This window comes from Ammospiza nelsoni, chromosome Z, assembly GCF_027579445.1.
Source record: "Ammospiza nelsoni isolate bAmmNel1 chromosome Z, bAmmNel1.pri, whole genome shotgun sequence".
NCBI classification, from domain to species: Eukaryota; Metazoa; Chordata; class Aves; order Passeriformes; family Passerellidae; genus Ammospiza; species Ammospiza nelsoni.
Window position 1 is genome coordinate 53,725,258 of NC_080669.1, and position 16,659 is coordinate 53,741,916.

Genomic DNA, 16,659 nt, shown 5'->3' on the forward strand with positions numbered 1-16,659 from the left:
GAGGTAATAGCATTGATGGTAATAGGAAAAGTATTTTTCCCATCCCCAAATTATTTCATTAAAATCTTTAAGCAGTTGAAGGTAGAATAATATATAACTCTTTTGGGATTCAGTGGTTTTTTCCTACTCTCTTTTCCTTTTCTTTGCCTTCTTTTTTGTTTTCTTCATTATATAAAGCAGCAGTTATCAAAATCCAGATGTTTATCACCCCTATTGGAAAAATATTTTGTAAAGGAAACAAGCAATGCTGGATTCAAAGGTTATCATGCTGGCTCCCTGGTATTCTGCTTCTATGAAGACATACACACCTTAAGTCCACAGTGACAGCCACATGCTTTCAAGAGGACTAGGTAGGGAACTGTAAACATTAAGACAACCACAAGAGAAGGTTCTTAGAAAATACTCGTTGCCTCCAGAAGTTTTATATAATCACTGGCATAGAGGAAAAAAAACCACTGACTTTGTGTAGAAAGTATTTCTGATAATTTGGGATTTATAGACATGTGGAGCCTACCAACATGTGCAGATTTTGTGCAGGGATTCAAACTCCATATTTACAAATACCAGGTAATTTTCACTGCCTCCTTGGGATGATGAGCATTATTACTCCCATCTCACAGACAGAGATCAGAGGATGTTAACTGATAACTGAGATCTTTCTGGTGTTTGGCCCAAATGGTGTGACAGACACTGTAGTGAATAAATGTTTTCAAATGTAAATGTGTTGCTGTGGAGGCAGTTATGACATAAAGCAGAGACCACAAGCAGTCTCAGATGGCAACTCTTTATTATTGAACATAGCTGACCTTTTAAACACTTTCCAATTGTTTATGCTTCTTCTACCCTAACTATTGGCTACAATAAGTCAACATAACACTATTGGTGAAAAGTTACAGTGACTTCAACTAACTTTCTAAAAATACTTCGTCTAGATGCAAAGTTCTCTTCTCTTTCTTCTCTTGGTCTCCTTGGTGACAGCCTTGGAGAGAGCTCCTTATCATCTTCTTCTTGCTTCTCAGCTTCTTCTTGCTCCTTTAGCTAACAGGCCTGCTGTTTGCCCCTTCCACATAAATGTCCTGAACAATTTTTTGTCACAGTCTTTACTGGAAACCTTTCTTCCCATACTTCTTGACTGGATGAATGGCAGAATGGGGATTGGGGGGGCAAAGTCCCTCCTGCTGTAAGGTCAGATTCATGACCACCTGAAGAACCTGAATGTAAGTCAATGGGACCTGGTGAGATGCATCCCAGCGTCCTGAGGGAAAAGGCAGCTGTAGGTGCCAAGCCACTCTCCATGATGTTTGAAAGGTCATGGCAGTCCAGTGAGGTCCCAGGAGACTAGAAAAGGGGAAACATTGTGCCCATCTTTTAAAAGGGTTGAAAGGAGGACTCTAGGAACTACTGACCTGTCCGCCTCAGCTCAGAATATCAGATCCTCCTAGAAACTGTGCTAAGGTACATGAAGAACAGGGAGGTGATTCAAGACACCAGCATATATTCACCACGGTCAAGCCCTACCTGAAAAACCCAGTGGCCTTCTGTGGTAGACTGACTGCATCAGTGCACAAGTGAAGGACTGTGGATGTCCTGGACTTCTGTAAAGCCACACAACATCCTTCTGTCTCAACTGGGGAGAGACGGATTCAGAGGGTAAACTATTAGGTGGATAAGAAAGTGGTTGCACAGTCCCATCCAGAGGCTCGTGGTCAAGGGCTCAGTGTCCTGATGGCCATCAGTGACAAGTGGTGCCCTCAGGGGTCTGTACTGGGACCAGAGTTATTTAATATCTTCATCAGTGACATAAGACAAAGGGATAAACTGCACCCTCAGCAGATTTGCAGATGACCCCCAAGTAGTGCTGTTGACACATCTGAAGGATGGGATGTCATCCAAAGGGACCTTCAGAAGTGGGCAGATGTGGAGCTCACAAGACCAAGTGCTGGTGCTGCACCAGAGCAGGACAACCCCAGATATCAGCACATGCTGGGGATGAACAGATCTAGAGCAGCCCTGGGGAGATGGAATTGGGGCTGGTGGTGGCTGAGAGGCTGGACATGACCCAGCCATGGGCACTCCCAGCCCAGAGAGCCACACGTGTCCTGGGCTGCATCCAGAGCCCCGTGGGCAGCAGGGCAGGGAGGGGATTCTGCCCCTCTGCCTGCAGGGCTGCAGGGCTGCATCACCTCTGGGGTCACAGCACAGGAAGGACATGGAGCAAGTCTAGAGGAAAGACACCAGGATGATCAGAGGGACAGAACACCACTGTGTTGGAGAGAAAAGTTGGGATAATTCAGCCTGGAAAAGAGCAGATTTTGTAGTGACTTAATTGTGGCCTTTCAGTACATGAAGTGAGTCTACAAGGAAGATGGAAAGGGACTTTTTACTTTTTTGTGTAGTAATGAGAAAAGAGGGAATGGATTCAAACTAAAGTAGGTTCAGATTAAGTATTAGGAGTAAGCTCTTTCTTGTCAGGATGGTATGGCACTGGAACAAATTACCCAGAGAAGCTGTGGATGCCCCATCTCGGGCAGTGTCAAAGCCAGGCTGGATGGGCCTCTGGGCAACTTAGTCTAGTGGAGGATGTCTCTGCCCATGGCAACAGTGGGAGTGAGTCTAGATGATCTGTAAGGTCCCTTCCAACACAAACCATATTCTGATTTTATGATTCTGTGATTCTGTACAACATTTTCACTCTCCTAAATATGAATCATGATCCATGGCAGCATAAAAGGAGCCAAATAGATAAGGACTCAAACAAAGAAATGAAAGAAACTAATAAATGTGGTTGAATAAAGATAAATATAAACGAAAATGTAAGCTATTTGCATGGGTTTTGAATTGCATTATTAAGATGCAGGCATTACAATTCGCAGGTCAGATAAAAGATTATGAGTTTAAAATACATAGTCAGCAATTCAAAAGCTATAATTTTTTTCAACTGCTCTAATGCAGTCATGTTATACAGCGCAAAGGAACACGGCAGGTATATGTGATATTTACTTCATATGCAATTCCATTTCTCTCATAAATAGTTCTGGTTTAGGATTACCCCAGAGATTTCAGTCAAGGACCTCAATTTTAAGGCTCTTGAAAAATGAATTTTTATTACTTACTATGCCTTTAAGTGAACATCTTCTTTAATGCCACATTTTTATAATTGCTACAGCCCTATTCCTCCCTGCAGCAGTTTTCCCAATTTCCAATTAAACCAGGAAATCTGGAAAACAAGAAAACCTGCAGAATTTGGCCCTCTGGGGGTTTCATCTCATCTGCATGATTTTCTGTTTGCTTTTTTATTTTCATATATCTTTTGCCTTTCAACCTACATTTCTGGCTAAACACTTATCCTTTGAGGCCAGTGCACTGAAAGTCTCTGGATCAGGGACTTAGGGGATGCTGAGATTCTTGTTTCCTTCTGTCTCTAAACCCATATTAACTATACTCAGTGATGTTCCTCATCTCTACTTTTAAGATTTTGGTATTTTTCCTCTAAATCTGTGACATCTGCACCTTAATTTTGGAAATTTCTCTACTTCCCAGGGAGAGCCAAAAGCAGATTCGCATCACTTCAGGTTGTTGCTTTTCACATGGATCAGCAGAAAAGGAGATACAAGAGCCATCCAGAAAATAATTTTCCTCATATACAAAATACTTTTTCTATTTTCATATTGTTCAAAGAATCTTCTGCTTTCTCTGCTAAAAGAAAGAGAAGGATACAAACAGTTGCTCTTGCAAGCCAAAATGAAAGGAAAGCTGGAAGCCCAAAAATGCAAAATACAGAGCTTGTTGAAGCCCAGTGTCCCGGTTTAGGGCAAATTTGGGCAAAAACCTCCAAAAGGGGCCCCCCCAGAAAGCCAACCCACAAGGCCCCTCCCACCAACCAGTTTGGAAAAAATTTCCTCAGAGAGAAGTGGAAAAACCTGCTTATTTAACAGGCAAGGCACTCCCCAGCACACAAAATGAATACAGATGACAAAACTGTGGAGAGTCTGGTTCAAGCATGGCTTAAAGAAAGAGGCCATGAAGGCATAGAGTTGAGGGAAAAGTAAAAGGTACTTGTAAAGCAATTCCCAGGCTTGATTCTATAAACAATTAGGCTCTCTCAAGCACCACTTTATAAACAATAAGGTTCTCAGTCTTCCCATAACAGGCAAAACACTCTGTCCTTGGGCTCTCTGGGAAAAGACAGCTACTCTGAGAACAGATATGGAAGTTTTGGGAACTTTTCATATCACAGTGACAACGCTGGTCCTGTTTTCAATAAACAAATTATAGGTATTGTAAAACAAAAGGAGTGGTTAGAGTTTCTCTGTTAACCTATCGTGAGCTTGGATTTTGCAATATGCACTGTTATATAAAGTGGCTGATTGATCAATAAATCAGAGTTCGATGCTCATCAATCGGATGGTCATCTCCCTTCACTTCAATACAAAACTCATTCGCCGCTCTGAAGAGATGACAAATTCAGAAAGTCTCCCCTGTGGGTGGGTGCTGTCTTATCAATCCGTCTGGTGCTGGGAAAGGTCACTGCCCAGAGTAGGCCCCAGGAGCTCTCAGTGCTCCCTGAGTCCCAGTCCAGAGCAGGTTCGAGCAGTTACAAGAAAAGGGAAAGAAAAACAGTCCAGCAGAAAGCTTCTCCGCCTCAGCTAGCTCAACTAACTAAAAAGCAAAGGAGGGCCCTGCTCTGCTCCGTCCGTGCTCAGACAACACAGTCCCAGAGCAGAATATGGAGGAGTGAAGTCCCTAATAACAAACTCTGATTCTTTTTCTCCCCGCCTTCGCTTTCAGAACTAGTTTTGAAGGCACAGAATATATTATCCAGCATAAACAGAACACAAAACTGGGAATACAAGCATCATAATGTCACCATAGGACACCCAGATAGCAGCCTTCCTCCTTTAGGACTGGTGTCTCAGCTTTGCTCCAGACCAGTCACAAAGTGTGACCCATCTAAATTTTGCCTTCCCTCCACATTTTCGTGGATATGTTTATTGATAATCTAGTTGAGAAGATTGAGTCTGCTATTAGAAGTTCACAAACAACGCCAGTTTGAGCGGGAGTGCTCATCTGCTGGAGGGTAGGAAAGCTCTGCAGAGGGATCTGGACTGGCTGGATCATGGGATGAGGCCAATGGTGTGAGGTTCTACAAGGTCAAGTGCCAGGTCCTGCCCAGGCAGTGCCACAGACTGGGGTAGGGTGGCTGGAAAGGAGCTGGGCGTGCTGGTGACAGCAGTTGGACATGAGGCAGGCTGTGCCCAGGGGGCCAAGAAGGCCAATGGCATCCTGGCCTGGATCAGCAATGCTGTGGCCAGCAGGGCCAGGGCAGGGATTGTCCCCCTGTGCTGGGCCCTGCTGAGGCCACACCTCCAGTGCTGTGTCCAGGGCTGGGCCCTCACTGCAGGAAAGGCCCTGAGGGGCTGGAGAGAGTCCAGAGAAGGGCAATGGAGCTGGGGCAGGGTCTGGGGCACAAGTGCTGTGAGGAGCAGCTGAGGGAGCTGGGGGTGTTTGTCCTGGAGAAAAGGAGGCTCAGGGGGGACCTCATCACTCTCTACATCTGCCTGAAAGGAGGCTGTGGCCAGATGGGGTTGGCTTCCTCTCCAAGGCAAGCAGTGACAGGACATGAGGACATAGCCTCAGTCTGCACTAGAGGAGGCTTAGATTGGACATTATGAAGAAATCCTTCACAGAAAGGGTGATCTTCTATAGGAAAGGGTGCCCAGGGAAGTGGTAGTCACCATCTCTGAAGTGTTTAACCAGGTGGATTCAATGACCTCAGAGGTCTTCTCCAATCTAATTGATTCTGCAATTCTATGTGATTCAGTGATCTTTGGAGTCTGTCTAAAGGGGCTGCACAGAGGCACACAACACGGAAAGAGTCTCCCTATTACCATTTTGGGAGAGATGAGAGTATCAAACTCATTCTTCACATTAAAAAGACATACCTGCTTTCACTAAGTGCAGGCCAGTGTGTTGCCATAATGTCTGCTCATTGCAATAGATGTCTAAAGGAAGCCAGTGCCAATTTCTAGAAAGACATTGGCACTAGTTGTAACAAAAAGAGCAGATTAATACAGAGAAACCCATTAGTAGAATGCTTGTTCCAAAGTTTTGTTCAAAGGAGGGTGTGCATCTGTCTCTTCAGCATCCACACCTAGCAACAAGTTTCCTATTCATTTGCTGACTTTTCTCTCCCTATCCTTCTGCATCTTTTGTCTTGTCACTTTTATCTACTCCACTTTCCCTAACTTCATTGAAAAGATGCCTTTATTTTTTAAGTAGCGGCTGAAAACATTTTTCTCGTACTGGATCTTTAGCAGTGCATCATGGTGATGAGAACTGCATGGGACATGGCACCAGACTTGAACCAGTCCTGCCTGTCCACCAGACCCTGGAACTCAGAGGATGATACAAACCCAGTCCAACTTGTAGCTCTGGCCATGGTTCAATCCTGTGTTTTTCCAATCACATCTTCCTGACCAGCACTGTCTACCCACACATCCTGCACGTCACACAATCTCCACACTTGCCCTTCACAATGTCACACGAAGATAAAACAGGAAATCTGCCCGTGTGCCCCTTGCACTTTTGTATCACAGATTGCACACCCTGTCTGCTCCCTGCATCTCAATTTTGTTACCTCTTCTACCTAAGCTTGGGGGTTTTTCATGTGACTATCTCCACTAAAAACAACTAACATTGCTTTGCAACAAAAATACCTCTTGGTCCTCCAGAATTTCATGCCATGAGGCAACAGAAGTTGCCTCATTCCCATCCTAAATTTCTACTCTCTCCATATACATGCCTACCTTTTCTGTTGTTTGTATCATATCTCATAAATTGAACCTGGAATGTTGTAAGAACAGACTTCTGCCTAAGTTGCAGGCATTCCCAAGTTAATTTTACTTAGTACTAGAGAGACACATGTTTTTTATTAGATTTTTTGAAGTTGTTTTAACTCTTAGAAAAATAACTCAATATTCATTAAAAAAACCCAGTAGCTTAAAATTATTACTACCATAGGAGCCAAAATACAGTATCAGCAAATATGACTGAAGTGCACAAGGTAATATGATTTATAAGCCTCTGTAATCAAAAAGATGGGTCATTATTCTAGAAAAACTATTCAGCAAGTGTTTGTTTATCAGAGCTTTTGGAAAGCATACTAGTGAAACCCTACAAAACTAATAATTTTCATTTCTAATAAAACAATTACCCTTAAACATACACATTTTCAGCAGTGTCCATTGCTTCAAAGTAATTATATCCCAAATTACCTTTATACTCTACAATACACTACAATTATATACTGTTATTCCCTGAATGTGCCTAGATCTTTCAAAACATGGCTCAAATGGAAAGTCCTTCAGCTCCAAAAAATTAATCCAAATGTTACTGTTAAGCTGCATGAGAACAAGACCTTTGTTGCAACAACAACTCAATTGAAATTTTGTGGGGTTTTGAGAAAAAATAGATGTTGAGGCTTGTAAGCAAACTTCAATTTAGCAAACTACACTTGAGTAGGTAACTGCATACAGTGTCTGACAAGTTATGCTATAAAGAACATACAGTTTTCACATGAAATCCTAAGAACTATCTATTTCTTAATCCCTATATTAAACCCATTTTTTTAAAGCAATATTTATGGGTAACTTCTAGGAAACATAGCCTACAAATGCACTGAGCATAAATTTTGTACTCACACAGCTGAGGAGCCATCACAAAAGGGAGCCGTTCTAGAACAATACCATGAATTTCAGACTTTCAAGGACAGTACTCAGAACTTTAGAACTTTATTTCTATTTAAATAAAAACTCTGTTTTCTTATAGATAATTTTTCATATAATACTAATGTGAAAATAATACCATAAAAAATACAACAAATCTCATCAACAGCCCTTGCTGAATGTTTCCAATATTTAAAAAAAATTAATAGAGTTAGATCAGAGTTTTGGCTGAAAAAATGTATCAGACAAAGCTTTGGCACAAGAAAAGTCAACTCAAAGAAGCAATGTATTTTCAAACAAATTTGAAAAGGCTATATTATACATACATGGGTAATTTTTAGATTATGGAGATGTAAAAAAGCTGGTTTTAACATCTGCTTGTTCTCAAATGGAAATTCTTTGGGCTTCAATTGAAAGCAAAGGCAAGACATAAGACGTATATACAGACCAGGCTACTAGATTAAAAAATTTAGTTATCAGAAGAATCAGTAGACTGGAAGTTTCACCAAGATATCTCTTTTGTCTCCTCTGTTGAGTCTATGCAGCTCCTTAAGGGGAGAGCTGCACTTTGGCAAAAAACTCATTTGATAATTTTCAGACAGGACACTGCGGACTTTAAAAGCTAAATTCCCCTCTCCCCACCCTACTCCCGTGCCTCCTGCTTAGGAATCTGACACAAGGGCTAGGATGGATGTGACTAACTCCAAGGAAAGTGACCTCAGCTTTGCACTACTGCCCATGAGGCAGAGCTGCAGAGGTGCTGACACCACTGTGCTGTCATGCAAACCAACCTGCTCAGGGTTAAAAGCAAACCAAACTGCAATGCAAGAAACATCTGCCACAGCTGCTGGGTGCTTTAATCCCATTGCTGAGACCCTGAGATGGACCAACATCACCTGAACGCACCAGGAAGAGGCCACTAGCTGCAGGGCCAGCGCCCAGGCATGATCCAGATCTCTGCAAAATGTGCTGTGCTGCAGCCTAGCAGAGGTGAGCAGGAGTGCCTGATTTAATGATCCATTTGTTCATTCTAAAGAGAACAGGCAAGCATTTTGCCATCTTTACAGAGTTCATTATGTAACCCCCATGCTATACCCCATGAGTGATATCACATTGCTACTTTCAGCCCATTAGATGTCGTTAAATGGGAGACATCACAGGGTTCAAAAGGAAAAACTGATAAATGAAAGATATTTCACTCATGCAACACTATTTCTGTACAGAAAGTGTAGGAAACAATGATAAATTTCAGTGGCAATAAACATCAAACAACCAGCTGCTTATAGCTCCAACTTCCCTCTGCTGGTGCTGAGCCTAAAAGCTTCCATCTTCTTCCATTTTGTTTTCAGGGGCACCTTGCAATTACTTCCCTGGGTTATATTTCCTTTTTTGTAGGAGACTGGGCTATGTACCTGCTTATCTTTTTCTGCTTCATTTTGTGTGGTCATGGATTTTCAAGAATTGTTGCTATGCGGAGAGAAATGTTTCTGGGACTGCCAGAGCCATTCCGGGAAATAGAATTCTGTCAGTCTATCTGACCACATAACTACATTTCTCTGATATGTTTCAACAGGCTGCTAGCTGTGCTTCTAAATAGTTTAAAAACAAAATGGAGTGGAAGCATCTCAGAGAAAATGGCTGAGAGAAAAGGTCAGTAATTTCCTTCTTAGAAGTCTCTGCAAAGACTGAGATGTTGCATTATATATTGATGACTGTTTTCTTCTACAAATTCCCCCAGAGTCCTAGAGGTAACTAACACACCATGATATAACAGCTGATGCCACCATCCAATTCCATCTTTTATTAAGTCAGGCTCTTCAATTAGTGTAGCTTGAAGGTCTGTAGCATTTAAACAAGTCTTTTTTTTCTTTCCTTCATCTATATCACGTTCCCTTTTTAAAACAGTTACCTGACATTTTAAGAGAAAATCACCCCAGAAGATAGACAGCTCATCAAGTGTATCTAGCTGTGAAAAGAGACCACCAGAATATGAACCCACACTGAGACATTTTGTAGGAACACTCATATAAGGATGATATAAGGATGAGCTCATCTAAGGATAAGCTTATAATTTGATTTTGGTTTGGCTTGTCTTTCACCTTTTGAATCACACAAATTCATGCAAATCAAGTTCCTTGTACTTTATTTAGTCCTTTATAGAAATAAATTTATGTTGTATGTGTTAGGGGAAAAAAATACCCTTTAGCTACTGTTATGTATTTGGTTATCACTGATGCATTACAAGTTAATGGATTTAATGGGAATGGCAAATTATTCTTGAAATAGATATCAAAATTATCACCAGCCATAAAGCACTGCAGGAAAATGGGAAAATCCATGTCTCCGGTGCCAAAACATTAAGGAATTCTGAGGGAAAGTGGCAGTTCTCTGTCTATCCAAATCCCAGTCCCATAGATGCTGGTCTCACTGAGGCCAGAAGTAGTTCTAGGAGGTTTCTGTACAATTAAAAATTTACAGAAAAAGCATTTTAGCAGATTAGTGGGCAGTCGTTAGCAAGGAATTCCAGTAATCTATGAAGAGATGGGGCACCTTCATATATTCTTCTTATAGTCATGGCACTGTCCAGACAAAAAAAAGGCACAAAAAAAATGTTTTCTCTGCAATGCCTGAGTGTGAGAAAAAGTGTCAAATGTTTCAGTGAGTCTGAAGAAACAGGAAGAACTGCCAGTAATGTTCCACAACACTCATTTTCCATCTCCAGATCCTGAACTTTCTGGATATGTGTCAATACTTCCATCACACCAGATCTGTTTGACACATTAAGGGAAGAATTATTGAAGCTTCAGACTATGACCTGTAGGCAAAGCTAACACTAGGAAACAATCTCCAGGAAGTATAAGCTTGCAGCCATTCTCATGTTCAAAGGAGAACTTTAAAAAAGGGAGCCAGGAACTGGCTTTAAAGCTATTTTGTTCAGTTAATTTTGTCTTCAAGTCTCTTCTGAAGTAATCACCTGCTGATGCTGCCTTCCACTAGCATGCAGGTCTTTTGCAGTAGATTGCAAAGGAGCAGTATCAGAACCAAGAGGAGTGTCTTCACAAATTCGGTCCCTATGTAGGAGTAAGATCATTAACCACCAAGTAATGAGGAGCAACTATACACAGATTGATGTAAACAAGTGTATACTTGCTCGAGAAGCTGCCTAATATTGTCACAGTTAATGCAGTCAGGAAGATTTCTAGGAACAAAATGGGATTAGGCAAAGGTGTGACAAAGCCTAAGTACCAGGAAAGCTCCCAAACAAGCTACCCCCCAAGGTGCTATGAAGAACAGCATACAGGATTGCAAGAGATGTTGAAAACTGGAAAGGTTAAAGATTGCAGCATAAATTGTGCAGAAAGAAGGCTGTTGTCTGAACTGTCTAAATGACAATGCTTTTGAAGAGAGACATCTCAACAGGAACTGGGCTTTCCTACAAGCTTGGTTCTAGTTGCAGGTTTGAGATTTGTGGCACAGAGCATCACTCTACAATACACCTGCAAAACCTGCCAAACCAGAGAGGCCAAAATAGACATAGCACTATGACACCCTGAAGGCAGGATATGGAGGGCCACAGCTCCCCAACAACCCAACATGAGGCAACAGCCCCTCAGGTGTCCCTGCTCTCTGAACACGGCTGGCAAACACTGCTTCCTTTAGGTATTAGGGCTTTTACTCAGACATCTGTTTCAGAGACTTTTGGGATTCGTCCAAGTCTTGCCATCTTTGCTGCTCCTTCAAGCACATGCCAATCCATTGAAGACAAATGCCTTAAAATCTGAAAGGGTTTTGTCATGGTACTTACTGTTTGAATGTTAATTTTATTCCTCTTCATAACCCCTACAAATTCTTTCTAATATTTCTTCTTGAACTTAGTTTCCTCTAACCCATCACTCTCTTTCCTTCAACTCTCAAAGTATTGCTCTTCAGAATCTTCTTATTTGGGAATTTTTAAAACATATCCCCTGAAATTTTCTAGTACAAAGCTCAGACTACAATAACAATCAGAAATTTGTTATACTGTGTATCTGAGAGCAAGTCCCCCTTCTCAGCCCAGCTGCTGCTTTGCAGAATGACATTACTTAAACTTGAAAATAGTGGGAGCACAGCAAAGATTGCCAAACATGCTGAAAAATATTTTGAGATTTATCTGTGTAGACATGGTGGTATAAATATTGGCACCTGGTTGAGCAGACTGATAATGTTGCATGGATAGTAATTCCTCTTCCCATTTTATTATCTCTGCTATCCAAAGCTGAGACACTCCTCTGAAAAGAACAAAACATTTTATCCTGGAGTACAAACCCAACACCTATCATCCATGAAAAATTCCAGGATTTTGGATAAGTATCAACCCTGTCAGGTCTTTACCCCTAACCCACCTCTGGCCCCAAAAAAACTCTTGCAGGCTATTTTTCCTCCTTTTTAGGAGGTATATAAAACAGAGGCTCAGGTGTACCACTCTAGAGACATAACAGGAGGACAAGATGAAAAATGCAAGGGACACCTGGCCCTACTTATGTAAAGTACCCAAAGACAAGGCTGCTTCCATAATCATTTCTCTGTTCATTTTACCATGACACCATTACAGTTCAGATGGAATAAGATGTGATGACATGTCAGAGGCGGGCCAGCAAGAGAGCAGACATTAAATAAGCTGCAATATTGCTAAAGCCACATTAGGACACACTGCTCAGCTCCCATCTTCAGACAGACACAGCCACAAAGGGAACATATGCAGCTGCAAGACACAGCAGTGAGAGTTTGGAAAGCCCTTGCTGGGGCAAATCAGCCCAGGGCAGGGACTCCCTGCCCACAGGCAGGAGCTGCATCAGACCTCTCCCGAGCTCTGCCCTAAAGATCTTGACAGCCACATTCAAGTCTGACAGCACAGAGGCAGATAAATATTTTACCATCTCATATGGAGACAAAATCTAGTCTGGCTTATAAATACATTATTGAAAAAAAATGTTCTTTATGCTAGAAGAAAAAGAGCCAATGTTTGCTGAATCAACTTGAAAGGCCTGTCCCAAAATGACCTGAGCTGTGAGACCCAAAACATTGCTCCAGCTGCCTACTGGCACTGCAAACATGGTTTCTGGCATGGCTTCAAACCAGCACAGAGACTCAGGAGAAAGCCCAGCATTTTTTGGACCCAAAGATTCTAAGGGTCTTTTCTATGGTTCTATAAATGGTTCTATATTTCTGTGATTTGGGAAGAGCATAGAGTGAGTTGCTTTCACCATTGCTACTCATTCATAGGAGGCGGGAACACTGCCATATTTTGGCTTGTTTTATGTAGTGTGATCACCTCTACCATCCATTGAGAGCTAGCATAACTTAAAAAAGCAACTGTCAACAGAAGCAAACAAAAACAGACAGAGAAGAGACTGTAATGTAAGGGAAAAAACACATCTCAAAAGTCTCAAATACCCTCAAAATAATAGTTAAATGTGTGATGGCTACTAACACCAGTAGCATAATATACAATCTTTTCTTAAATGAATATGGAAGCAAGATCCACTAAGCAAAAGCAATGTTCCACGTTGGCAAATTCCTTTCTCTTAGAGAATGTATGGACAAGCTCTCTCACATAGCCTTTATCTAACAGTGTTCTTGCAGGTCTTACCAGCATATGGTGAGAAATGGCAGGGATATATGCAATGGGAGAAGTTTGCAAACACAGTACAGACACAAGGCAGAATACTATTTTAATTTGTGGTTCTATTTGTATTGCAGGACTTGCAACTGAAAACATGAAAGAAAAGTACAGCTCGCATGTTGGTAGCGCCCTTGAGGGAAACAGCATAACAAATTACAAATACTGGTCAGCCAAGCTTATAGGTTCCCCAGAAACAGCAAATGGTGGTGCAAATGCCTGACCTAGCTGAACAGCCAGATATGGCTTTACTGTGTATCATAGACCATGAAAAGTAAAATATACATAGTCATGGAATTATTCAAAATGGAAAATATCTTGTTATGTAATTTAGTCAAAGCAGAGACAATATTTGGCCTTGCAACACCAAATGACCATATTCACTATGAGAAATATCTGTGTGTCAGATCCAATAGAGCAGTTACATGTTATAAATTAATCATACCTACTAATATGAACAGAAAAGTGACAAGATCATATTTAGATGAGTTACCTACTTTGTGAATGAAGACTAGAAAATTACCTGTCTTGTGAAATCCAAGTTCTGTTTCTCCAAATCAGTGTCCCCACCATCATTTCTACGTCCATCACAGGCAGAATCACTGTTTGCATGAACAGGAGGAAGCTTCCCATTGAGACATCACACATCAGCTGAAGATCAAGGCATCTCTTTTCCAAAACTATCCTTGACATCCACCTTGGTGCATTGGTGTCAGATACAAGAATGCATACAAGAATGCAAGTAGCATTTGTACCTGGGTCCTGGTCTTCTGTAGAAATATATCAGAAGGAATAAACAAAAGCAGAACACTTTTTTCTTCTATCATTTTTTATTCTATACTCCTTGCCCTGAAATCTCCTTCAAAAAAGGATTTTTACCAGTTTATTTATAGTAATTTGCAATCAAAGAATCTTATTTTCATGTTTATGAGAAATCATTAATAAGAAGCTTGAGAATTATCCAATACAGACATCCTGTAAACTGGACAAATTTCTCAGTAACCTCATTTTGCTTTAATGTCAATGTACTTGAGACTTGTATCATATTTGGCAAATTATGTTGCTTTTAAAAAAAATTAATGATAAGTAACCACACCAAGGAAATCCATAACAGAACTGTGACTAAAGTCTCTAAAAACCTTATCTCATAAAAGTATGTTTTTAATAAATACATGTTTTCATAAGTCTTCATTAATCCTCACTGTTGACATTCCTAGAATAGAGGAGACCAAACAAAAAATAAAGCCTTACAAAGTACTTCTTATGGTTTGTATTAGCTGGGAAAGGTGTTCCAGTGGGACAGAGGCTATATCATTATGAAAACTGAATCATTCCACTGATTTCAACTAGTACAGAAATTAACTTTGGCTGCATGGCACAATTCCTTTGATGAACAAACCAATGGAGAGTGGGATAACATTTAAGAAAAAAAGCCCTTGCCAACAATATCAGTGGGCTCCAATGTCCCAGTCCACATAGATAAGATCAAAACAGCTATCAGTGTTTCCAAAACAATCTACAAATAAAAACATATTAACTTTCCTTCAGCCTTTAATTCTCTTAATCTAGTCCCAATACTCGTGACAGATCTAAGGACAAGGAGCAACGAACACAGGTTTTATTTTGTTTTTTGTTTTGTTCTATTTTGTTGTATTTTGTTTTGTTTTGTTTTGTTTTGCTGTCCCATCCTGTAAGGGAAAGGAACTGGAACTGGGATCAGTTAATCTCGGGAGAATTCTGTCAAAAAACTGAGCCAACCACCACCCTTTCTATCTTTTCTATATAATTAGTATCATTTTTATTCAAAAATGTCTTAGCTGTAGTTGTACATTTCTCCAAATTGGATGTAGCCATCACTTAGAACATGGTAAAATAAACAGTAGCTGCTCCAGAGAAATTATCTTCTGAAAGGTACACAGGCTAATGTACATGTTCTTAGTTTAATGTACCTGCATGGAAAGCAAGAAGAGAAGGTTTACATGGGAATTTGGTAAAAATTTCTACAGAAGCACTGCATCTGAAGCAATACATACAAAGATGAAAAAAAGCTGGTTAACTTAAACTGGGAACTTCTGGTGTTTGGCTTGAAATGGAGTCATTCCTGCTGTAAAGGAACAGCCTCAGGAGATACCATGGGAACTAACAAGGAGAAGAGCTACTTTAAAGTGCACTTAAGGTCCCAGGGAATGCATACCTAGCCTTACCCAAGCATGAAGTTAAGTGCCTCTGTCTCTCCAAAATGAAGACAGGTATGGGATAGGACAAGAGACCTCAGTGGAAATGGCACAGAAGTACCTATGGAGAGATCCATCGTTGCAGCTGTTGTTACTGCTGCAGCTGCTGTGATTAAAATAGGGAATGAGGAACAGATTTATGTACATTTCTGTTGCAGAAATCTTAACACTCTCTTTTTGTTAACTTAAGCTCCAGAAATGTGCCTGCATGGTGCTCTCAGTTCACCCATAAATTGGAGGTGGGTGGAGGGTTATGAAAGCAATGTCCTACAGAGTTACATACTGGCAGCACTACAGTCCAGTGCAGACATTTGTCAAGCCAAGCCATATTGGCACAGAGCAGCTGGAGCCACATCCATGCTGCCCAGGCTGGCTGGGCTCTGCTGGGAAGGTCTCACAATCTTCACAGGAAAGAATCACTGTGTGACATGAGACAGGGCCTCTTCTGCAAGCACAAAAACACAGCCCAGGTGGAAATTATCTTTTTTTTTTTCTTTTTTTCTTTTTTTTCTTTTTTTTTTTTCTTTTTTTTTTTTTTTTTTGAGGGGAGAGAGAGAGAGAGAGAGACTATTTAAAGTGAGTGTGGTTTCTAACTGGTGATAATAGCTCCCTGCTGATAAAAGCTATCTCTAGCATACTGAGCAGATGGCAAAAAGTAACAACAAGCTGTTTCTCCTCATTTTATCCTTATGTGTCCACCATAGCTTAGAAAAGCTGGAGCTTCTTTTACAGGTGAAATTTAAATACATTTTTCTTCTTTGTCCTTTTCTCCCCCCTCCTCTTCCAAACACACTACACAATGAATCCCCTCCCTCTAGTTAACTATACATTATTTCCAACCACATAGAAATGAAATTACAAGCTGAAGAAAGAACACAAAAAAGAAGCCAAGCTTTCATAAAAGAAGGAAAGGGGCTGGGAGAGGAAATGGTATGTACATTGAGTGTGCCTGCTGTTTCTCAGCTGGGAAGTAGAGGAAGAGCACAATGTACAATTTATTCCATAAATTGAATTATCTGCCCTCTTCTCACACCACAGTTGT